The sequence below is a fragment of the Pan paniscus genome, chromosome 12 (assembly GCF_029289425.2).
Source record: "Pan paniscus chromosome 12, NHGRI_mPanPan1-v2.0_pri, whole genome shotgun sequence".
NCBI lineage: Eukaryota > Metazoa > Chordata > Mammalia > Primates > Hominidae > Pan > Pan paniscus.
In genome coordinates this window covers 56,336,336-56,350,838 of record NC_073261.2, presented here as the reverse complement: position 1 = coordinate 56,350,838, position 14,503 = coordinate 56,336,336, and the positions used below count along the sequence as shown (strand labels likewise).

Genomic DNA, 14,503 nt, shown 5'->3' with positions numbered 1-14,503 from the left:
TTTCTTTATATTTTGCTAGGTTTCTTTATACTTGTTTTGCATTTACGCTGTTTTTAAAATACATACGGAGGGATGAAAGTATGAGGGACATAATAATTTTTCTATTGCTTAAGACTATTAAACAAATTCTTAATCTGGCCCCTGACTTCAGGAAGAAGCAAGGAAAACCAAGAGTTTGAACTTTCCAGGTCAATATTCATTTCTTCATTCAATAAATATTTCTTGAGGTGTTAGTAAGCATCAGGCCTTTGCTCAGTCCTGGGATACAGCAGCAAACAGAAGAGATGTGGTTCCTGGAGTTCAGTTTAGTGAGAGTGGGTAAGAACAAGAACAGGATCTAAAGCCAAAGGTCTATATTGGAAAACAGGCAAGATTCCACAGCCAGCAATTAAATGCCAACAGAAAAGCCCAGGGGCATGCAAGAAGCTATTCAGGAAGATGAGCTGGTTCACAAAATGCTCTCATCCCCTCACTCACTTTGACAGGGGAGACAGCCACTGTGGTGGGTTGAATTCATCAATGTAAGTGCCCTCACAGCCAATGCCACCATGAAACTGCCTGTTCTCTGTTCACAGCCATGTAACTATAAGCTATGTGCAAGATCTTGAAAGCTCCAAAGAAAAACACAAGATTTGAATTGTCTACTGACAGAAATTCTAGAAGGTACAGCACGCCAAAAGTGGGAAGTATAAAACCAACTACCAGAGGCAGCTGGGGGATCCTCCCCCGACATAGTCACTACACTTCTCTGACACTGCACGAAAAGTAAAAATAGCAAAGGGAAAATAAAGGGGAGAGGGGAAGAGGGATTAGAGAAGAGATCAGGTAAGATGGTCAGGCTACAGTCAGAAGCCTCCTGAGAGGAGTTTCTGATTTACAGTATGAAGCAGGCAAAACATGAAGAAAGGCTATGGCCTGGTGTGTTAGAAAAACAAGTCATAGGCCAGGCGTGGTGACTCATGCCTGTAATCCCAGCACTTTGGGAGGCTAAGGCAGGTGGATCACAAGGTCAAGAGATCGAGACCATCCTGGCCAACATGGTGAAATGCCGTCTCTACTAAAAGCACAAAAATTAGCTGGGCGTGGTGGCATGTGCCTGTAATCCCAGCTACTCAGGAGGCTGAGGCAGGAGAATTGCTTAAATCCGGGAGGCAGAGGTTGCAGTGAGCCGAGATCGCGCCACTGCACTCCAGCCTGGTGACAGAGCGAGACTCCATCTCAAAAAAAAAAAAAAAGAGGCCAGGCATGGTGGCTCACCCCTGTAATCCCAGCATTTTGGGAGGCCGCGGCGGGCAGATCACGAGGTCAGGAGATCGAGACCATCCTGGCTAACACAGTGAAACCCCATCTCTACTAAAAATACAAAAAATTAGCCGGGCGTGGTGGCAGGTGCCTGTAGTCCCAGCTACTTGGGAGGCTGAGGCAGGAGAATGGCGTGAACCCAGGAAACAAAGGTGGCAGTGAGCAGAGATCGCACCACTGCACTCCAACCTGGGGGACAGTGCGAAACTCTGTCTTAAAAAAAAAAAGAAAAAAGAAAAACAAGTTATTCCAGCAGCTCAACTCCAGCACTGTCAGGAGGTAATGGCCATGGTAAAGGTGGAGACCCAACAACAGCAACAGCAGGAGGTATGGAATCTATGCACAGCCAGCACAGTAGGGGCCTACAGAGATCTCAAAGTATTTGACTTCTCTGGGCCTCAGTTTCCTTTATCTGAAAATGAAGATGGTAAGAGTGTACATTAATTACCTAGGACTGCCATAACAAATTACCACAAACTATATGGCTTAAAACAACAGAAATTTATTCTCTTGCAGTTTAGGAAGCTACAAGTTTGAAATCCAGGTGTCAGTAGGGCCATGCTCCCTCTGAAGGCTCTAGGGAAGAATCCTTCCTTGTCTCTTCTAGTTTCTGGTGGTTATCAGCAATCCTTGGAGGGCCAGAGCCATTCCTTAGTTTGCAGCAGCATAACTGCAATCTTTGCCTCCATCTTCATGTGGCCATCTTCCCTCTGTGTCCCTCTCTTCTTATGACAACACCAGTCACTAGACTAAGACTTTCCAGTAAAACTTCATCTCAACTTGATCATATGTGCAAAGACCTTATTTCCAAGTAAGATCACTTTCTTTTTTTTTTTATTTTTTAATTTTATTATTATTATACTTTAAGTTTTAGGGTACATGTGCACAATGTGCAGGTTAGTTACATATGTATACATGTGCCATGCTGGTGTGCTGCACCCATTAACTCGTCATTTAGCATTAGGTATATCTCCTAATGCTATCCCTCCCCCCTCCCCCCACCCCCAAGTAAGATCACTTTCATAGGTTCTGGGACAACATGAATTTTGGGGGATACTATTCAATTTGGTACAGAGCACCAACCTTATAAGAAGTTTATACATGTAAGGTATTATACTTAGGACTATGACTGGCACACAATATGTGCTGTGTAAAGGTTGGCTACTCTTCTTCAACATCTCTGGCAGGTAGCTGCTGCCAAAAGGATATGTGGGTGTGTTCTCTTATGTAAAAATCACTCTCCCTCCATTTTGAGTCAGAGGCAAGAAACTGAATCAAACTAGAGTTCTGAAATAAGCTGATTAGCGCAGAGCTAGAGCACATGTTTATTACCATTCAGTACCCCTTATCAATATCCCACCAATATTCTCAGTCTGGAGTGAAAAAATACCTGCTACAAGCATTTGTTTTTTGAACAACATAGACTTTATCATTCCAAATGAACAATGGCCCTTCAAAGCAGTCCCCTTGTTAGCATCTGCCTTCAAAGAGCCTTCAGAGCCAGCCAAGAAGCTGTAGCAGAGACAGTAGTCTCATCACTTACAATTCAGACTGTGAGTTCTGATCCCAAACTGCTTTACATGGTATATTCACCCCATGGTTTGGTAATGAAACGACTTTTGGCTGTATCCAAACATTAAATCCATTCTCTGAGATGGAGATGTGCTATTTCAGAGAAAGTGATATTCAAAATAACAAGCTACTTTCAAATTAGGGAAGAGGAGAACAGATTAAAGGTTCTTGCTCTTGCTTCTCCTTTAACAAATGAATTAGGGACAGCTACCCAAACTGAAAAAAATACAAGGCTGGGCGCAGTGGCTCACGCCTGTAATCCCAGCACTTTTCGAGGCTGAGGTGGGCAGATCACAAGGTCAGGAGTTCGAGACCAGCCTGGCCAACATAGTGAAACCATCTCTACTAAAAATACAAAAATCAGCCGGGCATGGTGGCGAGTGCCTGTAGTCCCAGGTACTCGGGAGGCTGAGGCAGGAGAATCGCTTGAACCCAGGAAGCAGAGGTTGTGGGTGAGCCGAGACCATGCCATTGCACTCCAGCCTGAGCAACAGTGAGACTTCGTCAAAAAAAGAAAAAAGAAATACAGCCAGATCCCAACCACTCTCTTCATATCAAAATAAATACCAGATGGATCAAAGATTTAAATTTAAAGATTAAAGATTTAAACACACACAGTACTCAAAAAGAACAAGTAACTATTTTTATAATTTTGAGGTGGGGAAGCACGCTTTTTTCTAAACATTGGTCTAGTAGCAGAAAAAATTACAAGGGAAGAGATTTTCTGACTACCTAAAAATGTAAAATTTGCACACAGAAAAAAAGCTACATAAAGTTGAAAGGAAATGACAAAATGGGAACAATTCTATATTATATATGATAGTCGACATGTTAACTCTTACAAATTAATAAAAAAAATTATTGGAAAAAATGTGTAGGCAAGGTGCAGTGCTTCACACCTGTAACCCCAATGCTTTGAGAGGCCAAGGCAGGAGGAGCACTTCAGGCCAAAGCTCAAGACCAGTCTGGGCTGCAAGAACCCATCTCTACAAAAAATAAAAAATTAGCCAGGTGTGGTAGCAGGCGCCTGTAGGCCCAGCTACTCACGAGGCTAAGGCAGGAGGATCTCTTGAGCCCAAGAGTTCAAGGCTACAGTGAGCTATGATTGCACCACTGCATTCCAGCCTAGACAACAAACCAAGACCCTGTCTCTAAAAGAAAAAAAAAAGTTCAAAAGTCATGAACAAGTGATTTAAAGAAAAAATACAAAGGTCCAAAATACCTCTGAAAATTCAACCTTTAATATTCAAATAAATGAAAATTAAAGCATTCCTAATGAGTGCTATGTTTCAGTTACTATTCTAAGCATTTTACTTGGATTTATTCCTCACAATAACCCTATAAAATAGGTGCTATCATTATCCCTACTTTACCGAGATGAAACTGAGGGACAGAGAAGGTAAATGACTTACCTAAGGTCACACAGTTAGTAAATGGCTGAGTCAGAATTCAGCCCCTAGCAGGCTGGCTCCAAAGTCACATTCTTAACCACTGTGTTACAAGACCACGTCTCACCTGTCAGATGAGGAAGACAAAAAATACAACACCCAATGTTATTAAAAACATGGGAAAACAGGCAATCTCATGTGCTAATAGAAGTTTATATTCTTAAGGGTAGTTTGGCTCCGTGAATTGACATTTTAAATATGCATACTCTTTAACTCAGCAGGCAAATTTCTTGGAATTTATCCTGAAGAGATAGTGCACAAGCATGCAAAGATGTATATACCAAGTGTTTATCATAGAATGCTCACAATAATCAAAATATTGCAAATAAAAAGCCCAATAAGTATACCAAATGTCCAACAAATTCATTCACTCAACAAATATTTATTAAGCATCAGTGATGTACCAGGAACTGTTCTCAATACCAAGTATAGAGCATGGATAAAAGAAAAAAGGGCCAGGTGTGGTGGTTGACACCTGTAATCCCAGCACTTTGGGAGGCTGAGGAGGGAGGATTGCTTGAACCTAGGAGTTTGAGACCAGACTGGGCAACACATTGAGACCCCATCTTTAGAAAAAAATTTTAAAAACAGCTGGGTGAAGCAGCACATGCCTGTAGTCCCAATTACTTGAGAAGCTGAGGTAAGAGGATCACTTAAGCCCAGGAGGTGAAGGTTGCAGTGAGATGAGATCATGCCACTGCACTCCAGTGTGGGTGACAGAGCGAGACCCTGTCTCCAAAAAAAATGGGGAGAAACACTCATTCTATGATACAGAATGAGATGCTGCCTGATTCTAGCATAATAAAACAATCTTTAAAAGAAAAATCCCTGTCTTCATGGAGCTTATATTCTAATGGAGGGAAGTTAGGCAATAAGCAAATAAATAAGAAAAGTATATATCAGATAATGCTAAATGCTATAGAGAAAAATATAGAAGGGAAGAGAGATAGGGAAGAAAGGAGGATTGTTATCTTGTTACAGGAGTCAAAGAAGACCCCACTGATAACAGATAAAATAAATGGATTAAATATTAGAGAATAATAGCAGTATTATATCCACTCACTGAACTATAATTCAGCCCTTTATTCTGTATTTATTGACATGAAAATGTCCTCAATCAAGTGAAATCAAGTGAAAAAAAGATGGTAAAACAGTAACAAGATATGACTCCATTGATATAAAATTACACATATATATGCTCATATTCCAACTGGGAGAGTAGACCAACATCTAACAAGATTAATAATACTGAGTAACGGTCCAGGCTGAGTGCCAGGCAACAGTATAAGCAGCTTATCTGTTCACGCACCCATTCACTGATCCTCCTCCCAATACCTATACTTTGCTCCAGAAAGAATTTAAGGACAGCAAATCTACACACCTCCTCAAGTTCTTTATTTCTCTAATCCTTTCTCTCTTCTTCCCAGAAGCCAGGCCAGTGACAGTGTGAAAAAGGGACATAAGAAGGATGGAAGGAAACCTCCACAGAATCTGGATGGGATTCCTCTTATTTCAATACATAGGAAACAGGTCCTGGGGAGGCACAACTCCTCCCTGCACACCTGCAGGATTTGAAGCAAGGCCACCTGACTCAGATTCCCTATTTTCATCCCCTACAAAACCCAAGATGCCCTGCAGGGACAGCTGGGAGCAAGCCTGGCTCATCATATGGAGGTGAAAGGCCACAGGAGGCCAGAGCTCTACCCTTGGCACACAAGGCCTACATCTTTCTATGAGCAGAAATGACAGAGTCAAGCCCTTTTTGGCCCCTACCATGTTCTCTCCTCCATGCCTGTACTCATAAGCTATCCTGGCTAAGTTAATTCATGCTCAACTCCCCATATCCACCGCCTTGCCCATTTACCGCAGAGATTCACAGATTTCCCCACTAAGGTTCTTGAGACTAAGTCCCTACGAAGAAAGCTGCCGAGGGTGACCAGACATGTTAGTTTGATTCAAACATTTTCAGTCTGGGGTGAGGGTAGCCAGGGTTCAGATCTATCTGCTCTTACATATGTAAGAGCAGACTACACTTCTTGTTTGAGCATAATGCCACAAACAAGGAACTGGAAACTTCCCAAAGGTGAAATCCACATTGTTGGTGCCTGTATCTTTAGCCTGGGGTGGGGGGTATAGGCACATGAGTGGAGGCAGGGCACTCAGAGAAAGACTCAACTACTTCAAAACATTTCTCACATACTCTCTGTCACCTCTTGGACACCAACTATAAGCCAGGCTCTGTGTTAAGTGCTTTCATACACTATTGACAAAAAAAGTAAAATCACTTTTATCAAACATTCCTACTATGTACTACTGAATTTAAGACGCCTAAAGCACATTCAGGTCCAGCTGCCCTGCTGATAGTTAAATATTCAGGCTTGTTGTTAAGCAGAGGATAGAAACCTGAGATTCTCTCCTCAGGGTTATCACAGAAGTCTACAAACTATCAAGTCTGATTCTTCAGGCCCCAATCTGGCTTCAGCTCTCTTACCTGTGCTTTCAGCAGGAAACATCACAAACACTCATGTACGCATCTGAAGTCCCCAACACACTTGGTCTGCAAGTGGAAGAAATTCCCTGCTAGAAATGGGTACCACATGAGGTAGACAAAACCCAAAAGTAATCACACTTCTTCAGCAGAGGAACCTCTTTCTCTCTCCACCTCTCTCATCTTTGCCAAATGTGTATTTATTGAACAACTCGTATTATGCTCATCACTACAGGATATAAGAGATGCCTCCTGCCTTCAAAAATTTACCCCAATAGGGAAAACAAAATCAACACACAGGAAGCATGTTATAAAAATAAGAGGGCTCACCAGGCGCGGTGGCTCACGCCTGTAATCCCAGCACTTTGGGAGGCTGAGGCGGGTGGATCACAAGGTGAGGAGTTCAAGACCAGCCTGGCCAAAATGGTGAAACCCCGTCTCTACTGTAATCCCAGCTAGTCAGGAGGCTGAGGCAGGAGAATCGCTTGAACCCAGGAGACGGAGGTTGCAGTGAGCCGGTATCGTGCCACTGCACTCCAGCCTGGGTGACAGAGTGAGACTCCGTCTCAAAAAATAAAAAATAGCTGGGCGCGCTGGCTCACACCTGTAATCCCAGCACTTTGGGAGGCCGAGGCGGGTGGGTCACAAGGTCAGGAGATCAAGACCACGGTGAAACCCCGTCTCTACTAAAAATACACACAAAAAAAATTAGCCCGGCGCGGTGGCAGGCGCCTGTAGTCCCAGCTACTCAGGAGGCTGAGGCAGAATTGTGTGAACCCGGGAGGCGGAGTTTGCAGTGAGCCGAGATCAAGCCACTGCACTCCAGCCTGGGTGACAGAGCAAGACTCCGTCTCAATAAATAAATAAATAAATAAATAAATAAATAAATAAATAAATAAATATAATAAGAGGGCTCCAGGATTTCTAGTGCATGGAACAGGAAAACAGAGATGCTGGTAAAACAAATGGAGAAGTGGGTAAAGTAAGACAAACGATGGGATGTCCTGGTATATACAGCTATCTTCAATTTCAAATAACCACATCTCCCCCTTTTTGGTTCCATTCCTAGTAGAGGTATGTTTTACTTCAAGAAAAATCTCTAATACAAACATCTGAGACATAAAGTTGGGGATCATTCACAAGACAAAAAAGAGTCTCCTCTTTGCTGTAAAGTTAACTAAGATATTATTTAACCACCCCTTAAACTATCCATCATACATACATACATATATATACATACAATGTTTATACCCAGCTTTTCAGGATCACATTTATAAGGTGAAGCAAAGTACTTTTAAAAAACACTCAGGACAGGCGAGGTGGCTCACGCCTATAATCCCAGCACTTTGGGAGGCCGAGACAGGTGGATTACCTGAGGTCAGGAGTTTGAGACCAGTCTGGCCAACGTGGTGAAACCCTGTCTCTATTAAAAATACAAAAATTAGCCAGGCGTGGTGGCGCACGCCTGTAATCCCAGCTACTCAGGAGGGCTGAGGCAGGAGAATCACTGGAACCTGGGAGGTGGAGGTTGCAGTGAGCAGAGATCGTGCCACTGCACTCTGATACCACTGGGTGACAGAGCAAGACTCCGTCTCAAAAAAAAGAAAAAGACACACGCACACGTATGTTTATTACAGCACTATTTACAATAACAAAGACATGGAACCAACCCAAATGCCCATTAATGATAGACTGGATAAAGAAAATATGGTACATATAAACCATGGAATACTATGCAGCCATAAAAAGCAATGAGATCATATCCTTTGCAGGGACATGGATGAAGCTGGAATCATCCTCAGCAAACTAACACAGGAACATAATACCAAACACCACACATTCTCACTCATAAGTGGGAGGTGAACATTGAGAACACATGGACACAGAGAAGGGAATAACACACATCAGGGCTGTTGGGGGGTGGGGGTGAGGGGAGGGAACTTACAGGATAGGTCAATAGGTGCAGCAAACCACCATGGCACACGTATAGCTATGTAACAAACCTGCATGTTCTGCACATGTATCCAGTTTTGTTTTTTCTGGTTTTTAGAATAAAGAAAAAAAAATTTATAAAGGCAATGTATCAGGTTGGGTGTGATAGCACATGCCCGTAATCCTGACACTTGGGAGGCCAAGACGGGAGGATCGCTTGAGGTGAGGAGTTCAAGACCAGCCTGAGCAACATAGCAAGACTCCGTCTCTACAAAAACATTAAAAATTAAAATTTTTAAAAAGGCAACGTATTGATGAATGAATGGCTAAACTATGATGCATACATAAAATGGATTATTATTCAACCTTAAACCAGAAACAAATCCTGTCACATGCTACAGCATGAATGAACCCTAACACACTATGCTAAGTAAAATAAGCCCATCACACACACAAAAATACTGTATGACTCTATTTATATGAGGTAGTAAAGTATCCAAATTCATAGAAACAGAAAGTAGAATGGTGGTACCAGAGAGAAAGGAGGGGTAGGGCAAGAAGAGTTGTTGTTTAATGGGTAGAGAGTTTCAGTTTTGCAAGATGAAAAAGTTCTGGAGATCTGTTGCACAAAATGTGAATATACCTAAGACTACCAAAACGTAAAGACTTAAAAGTGGTTAAAATCGCAAATTTTACGTTTGTTTTTTACAATTTCTCATACCCTTAAAAATGGTTAAGATGGTAAATTTTATGTGTGTTTTTTTACAACTGCTTTTGTTTTGTTTTGTTTTTTTTAGACAGAGTCTTGCTCTGTCACACAGGCTGGAGCGCAGTGGCACAATCTCGGCTCCCTGCCACTGCAACCTTCACCTCCTGGGTTCAAGTGATTCTCCCGTCTCAGTCTCCCGAGTAGCTGGGATTACAGGCGTGCGCCACCTCACCCAGCTAATTTTTTTGTATTTTTAGTAGAGACTGGGTTTTGCCATGTTAGGCAAGCTGGTCTCAAACTCCTGACCTCAGGTGATCTGCCCGCCTCAGCCTCCCAAAGTGCTAGGATTATAGGCGTGAGCCACCACGCCCAGCTCACAACTACTCTTTTTAAAAAGGTAATGTTCATATGGGAAAAAAAAAAATTCAGCAACAGAGAAGGATATTAAAAAACAAAAAGGCCAGGCATGGTGGCTCATGCCTGTAATCCCAGCACTTTGGGAGGCCAAGGTAGGTGGATTGCTTGAGTCCACGTGTTCTAGACCAGCCTGGGCAACACAGGGAAACCCCATCTCTACTAAAAAAAAAGAAAGAAAGAAAGAAAAAGAAAATTTTCAGAAACAGTATGGGTATATAACAAGAGTTTCTCCTCTTTTTACATATAAATGCTAACACTAGCACACTAACCATAAATACAATTTTGCACTTTTCTTTAGTTTTCTCTTAATGACAGATCTTGGAGATTGTTCCACATCAGCTTGTTTATGTATATCTGTGTCATTTTTCTTTTTCCTGCAACCAACCATCCATTATGTATCTTTTTTTTTTTTTGAAACAGGATCTTGCTCTGTTGCCCGGGCTGGAGTGCAGTGGTGTGATCTCGGCTCACTGCAACCTCTGCCTCCCAGGTTCCAGCAATTCTCTTGCTTCAGCCTCCCAAGTAGCTGGGATTACAGGCATGCACCACCACGTCCAGCTAATTATTGTAGTTTTAGTAAAGATGGGGTTTCATCATTTTAGCCAGGCTGGTCTTGAACTCCTGACCTCAAGTGATTCACCCGCCTCGGCCTCCCAAAGTGCTGGGATTATAGGCATGAGCCACTGCGCCCAGCCAGTAAAACGATTTTTTTGTTTTGTTTTTTTTTTTAGACACAGTCTCGCTCTGTGGCTAGGCTGAAATGCAGTGGCACAATCTCAGCTCACTGCAACCTCTGCCTCCCAGGTTCAAGCAATTCTCCTGCCTCAGCCTCCCGAGTAGCTGGGACTACAGGCGCATGCCACCATGCCCAGCTAATTTTTTGTATTTTTAGTAGAGACAGCGTTTCACCATGTTGGCCAGGATGGTCTTGATCGTGATCTGCCCACCTCAACCTCCCCAAGTGCTGGGATTACAGGCGTGAGCCAACACGCATGGCCAAGCTCATTTCTACCAGGCTGTATGTGTTGGCTTTATCAGTACCACAAGGAATCACGGATATGATCAAGGAAATACATGAAATACACATCATCTTCTCAATGCTATGGTCACCCTTTACACTCTGCTGTCTTTATAAATTTCTTGTCAAAATTATTCATTTTACGTGTTTAACTCTGAGGAAACTGAGTCTCACTCTGTCACCCAGGCTGGAGTTAACCTCCACCTCTTGGGTTCAAGCAACCTTCACCTCCCGGGTTCATGCGATTCTCCTGCCTCAGCCTCCCAAGTAGCTGGGACTACAGGCACGCGCCACTGCACTCAGTTAATTTTTGTATTTTTTATAGAGACAGTGTTTTGCCATGTGGGCCAGGCTGGCCTGGAACTCCTGGCCTCAAGTGATAGCCTGCGTCAGCCTACCAAAGTGCTACAATTACAGGTGTAAACCACCACGCCTGGACTCTGAAGAAAATTTTTTTTTTTTTTTTTTTGAGACAAAGTCTCGCTCTTGTCCCCCAGGCTAGAGTGCAATGGTATGATCTCGGCTCACTGCAACCTCCACCTCCCAGGTTCAGGCGATTCTCCTGCCTCAGCCTCCTGAGTAGCTGGGATTACAGGCGCCCGCCACTACGCCCGGCTAATTTTTTGTATTTTTTTTAGTAGAGACAGGGTTTTCACCACGTTAGCCAGGATGGTCTCGATCTCCTGACCTCGTGATCCGCCCACCTCGGCCTCCCAAAGTGCTGGGATTACAGGCGTGAGCCACTGTGCCCGGCCCACCAACTAATTTTTTTAAAAGCACCTCTTTCACTTCAGTGTCTCTCAGTCTGCTGATTGGTTTTCTTTTTTTTTTTTTTTAATGGTAAATTGAATTTTTTTTTAAATTATACTTTAAGTTCTGGGCTACATGTGCAGAACATGCAGGTTTGTTACATAGGTATGCACACTGATTGGTTTTCTTAGAGGGAGCATAGTGAGGTAGAAATGAGGGCTCCTTAGATACATCAGGGTTCAAGTATCAGTTCTGCCATTTCCAAGTTAATTAATCTCTTAGAGCAGACGTCCCCAACCTTTTTGGCATCAGGGACCCGTTTCATGAAAGACAATTTTTCCATGTACAAAGGGGAGGGAATGGTCTCAGGATAATTCAAGTACATTACATTTATTGTGCACGTTATTTCTATTATTATTATGTTGTAATATATAATGAAATAATTATACAACTCACCATAATGTACAATCAGTGGGAGCCCTGAGCTTGTTTTCCTGCAATTAGATGAGATAGGAGACAGTGACAGATCATCAGGCATTAGATTCTCATAAGAAGCATGCAACCTAGATCCCTCACTTGCTCAGTTCACAATAGAGTTCCCACTCCTATGAGAATCTAATGCTGCGCTGATCTGACAGGAGGCACAGCTCGGGCAGTAATGCGAGTGATGGTTGTAAAAACACAGATGAAGCTTTGCTCACTCGCCCACCACTCACTCACCTCCTGCTGTGCAACCTGTTCCTAATGAGCCACAGACTAGGGTTGGGGACACCTGTCTTAGAGCCTCTGGGTTGTCAACTGTAAAAGACAGACGCTACCATCTATCTCCTACACAGGTAAAATCACAATATATGGTTGAAAAGCCTGTTAGAAGGCTAGGTGTGGTGGCTAATGCCTGTAATCCCAGCACTTTGAGAGACCGAAGCAGGCGGATCACCTGAGCTCAGGTAATTGAGACCAGCCTGGCCAACATGGTAAAACCCATGTTCACTAAAAATACAAAAATTAGCTGGGTGTGGTGGCGCACATCTGTAATTCCAGCTACTCGGGAGGCTGAGGCATGAGAATTACTTGAACTCAGGAGGCAGAGGTTGCAGTAAGCCGAGATCACACCACCACGCTCCAGCCTGGGCAACAGAGTGAGACTCCATCTCAAAAAAAAAAAAAAAAAAGCCTATTAAAGAGGACAAAGTGCTGTCTCTGTTGAACCTGCACTGTCTCAGAAGTCAAAGAAATGCTTAAAGAAGTAGTAAAGGACAAGAAGGAATCTGCCAAATTGACATGAGAAAGGGTGTTTCTGGCAAAGGCAACAATACATACAAAGGGCAAGAGTTGGGCATAGTCGCCGGGCACAGTGGCTTACGCCTGTAATCCCAGCACTTTGGGAGGCCGAGGCAGGTGGATCACCTGAGGTCAGGAGTTTGAGACCAGCCTGACCACCACGGTGAAACCCCGTCTCTACTAAAAAAAAATACAAAATTAACCAGGTGTGGTGGCACATGCCTGTAATCCCAGCTACTTGGGAGGCTGAGGCAGAAAAACTGCTTGAACCTGCAAGGCAGAGGCTGCAGTAAGCCGAGATCGCTCCACTGCACTCCAGCCCGGGCAACAAGAGCGAAACTCTGTCTCAATTAAAAAAAGTTGTGCAGACACACAATCCAACAACACAGATACTAACATGAAAATAAAAATGTGGATTAGTCAACAAGTAGTTATTGAGTGCCTCTACATACTAGGCCCTGAAGATACATAACCAGGAACAAGTTCCCTGCCCTCACAGAGCTTATAACCCACCAGGAGAGAAAGACAAACAGTTAAGTGGTCTTATGTAAACAAATGGGGTGCTAACAGTTTCTTTATATAGAGCGGCCAGAAAAGCCCTTCAAAAGGAGATAATGCTTACTTGACAATTAAAGGCAAAGGACAGGCCGGGCGCGGTGGCTCATGCCTGTAATCCCAGCACTTTGGGAGGCCGAGGCAGGTGAATCACTTGAGGTCAGGAGTTCAAGACCAGCCTGGCTAACATGGAGAAACCCCGTCTCTATGAAAAATACAAAATTAGCCGGGCATGGTGGCGCACGCCTGTAGTCCCAGCTACTCGAGAAGCTGAGACAGGAGAATCGCTTGAACCTGGGAGGCAGAGGTTGTAGTGAGCTGAGATCATGCCACTGCACTCCAGCCTGGGTGATAGAGTGAGACTCTGTCTCAAAAAAAAAAAAAAACCTAGGGATAGTTAATTGAGGCATTATGCACAGTAAAGAGTGTTCCAGGCAGAGGCTATACAGCACTGCAAAGGCCTTCAGGCCAGAAACTGCTGGAGAAGGGGTCAACGAACTGTGAGCAGATGAAGGTGCCAGCAGTAGGGAAGAAGGGGCCTGGGATGAGACTTGAGAAACATGCAGGGACCAGATACTGCAGGATCCAAGTAAAGAACTCAAATCTTTTCCCTGCCCCTTTAAGGGTAGAGAAGTGGCAGAGTCCTCTAAGTCAAAATTTCTCTAAATATGGTCTGGAGGACCGGGTGCAGTGGCTCACACCTGTAATCCCAGCACTTTGGGAGGCAAGTGGATCACCTGAGGTCAAGAGTTCAAGACTAGCCTGGCCAACATAGCGAAACCCTGTCTCTACTAAAAATACAAAAATAAAAATAAAAAATTTAGCTGGGTGTGGTGGTGGACGCCTGCATTCCCAGCTACTCTGCAGGCTGAGGCAGGAGAATCTCTTGAACCTGGGAGATGGAGGCTGCAGTAAGCTGAGATCACTCCATTGCACTGCAGCCTGGGCGACAAGAGCAAAACTCTGTCTCAAAAAAAAAAAAGGAGAAAATAGATATCATAGATATCTTTGGCTGAGCACGGTGGCTCACA

At 43.6% G+C, this 14,503-nt stretch overlaps 1 protein-coding gene across 50 annotated transcripts in view; it reads right to left on the bottom strand.

The window, feature by feature from the left end:
• Window positions 1-14,503, bottom strand: part of ASPRV1 (aspartic peptidase retroviral like 1) — a 197,822-nt gene that overhangs the window by 100,086 nt on the left and 83,233 nt on the right. For 22 of the 50 annotated variants that reach the window (XM_063594863.1, XM_063594864.1, XM_063594861.1 and 19 more), the window contains one exon: window positions 4,287-4,389. The exons of 2 other annotated variants lie outside the window; for them this stretch is intronic. The gene's annotated coding sequence lies outside the window, so the exon portion shown is untranslated. Of the gene's footprint in view, window positions 1-4,286; window positions 4,390-6,813; window positions 6,880-12,092; window positions 12,131-14,503 lie in introns of all 50 variants that reach the window. 26 more of the 50 variants (XM_055107829.2, XM_055107835.2, XM_057301296.2 and 23 more) reach the window with 2 other exon arrangements.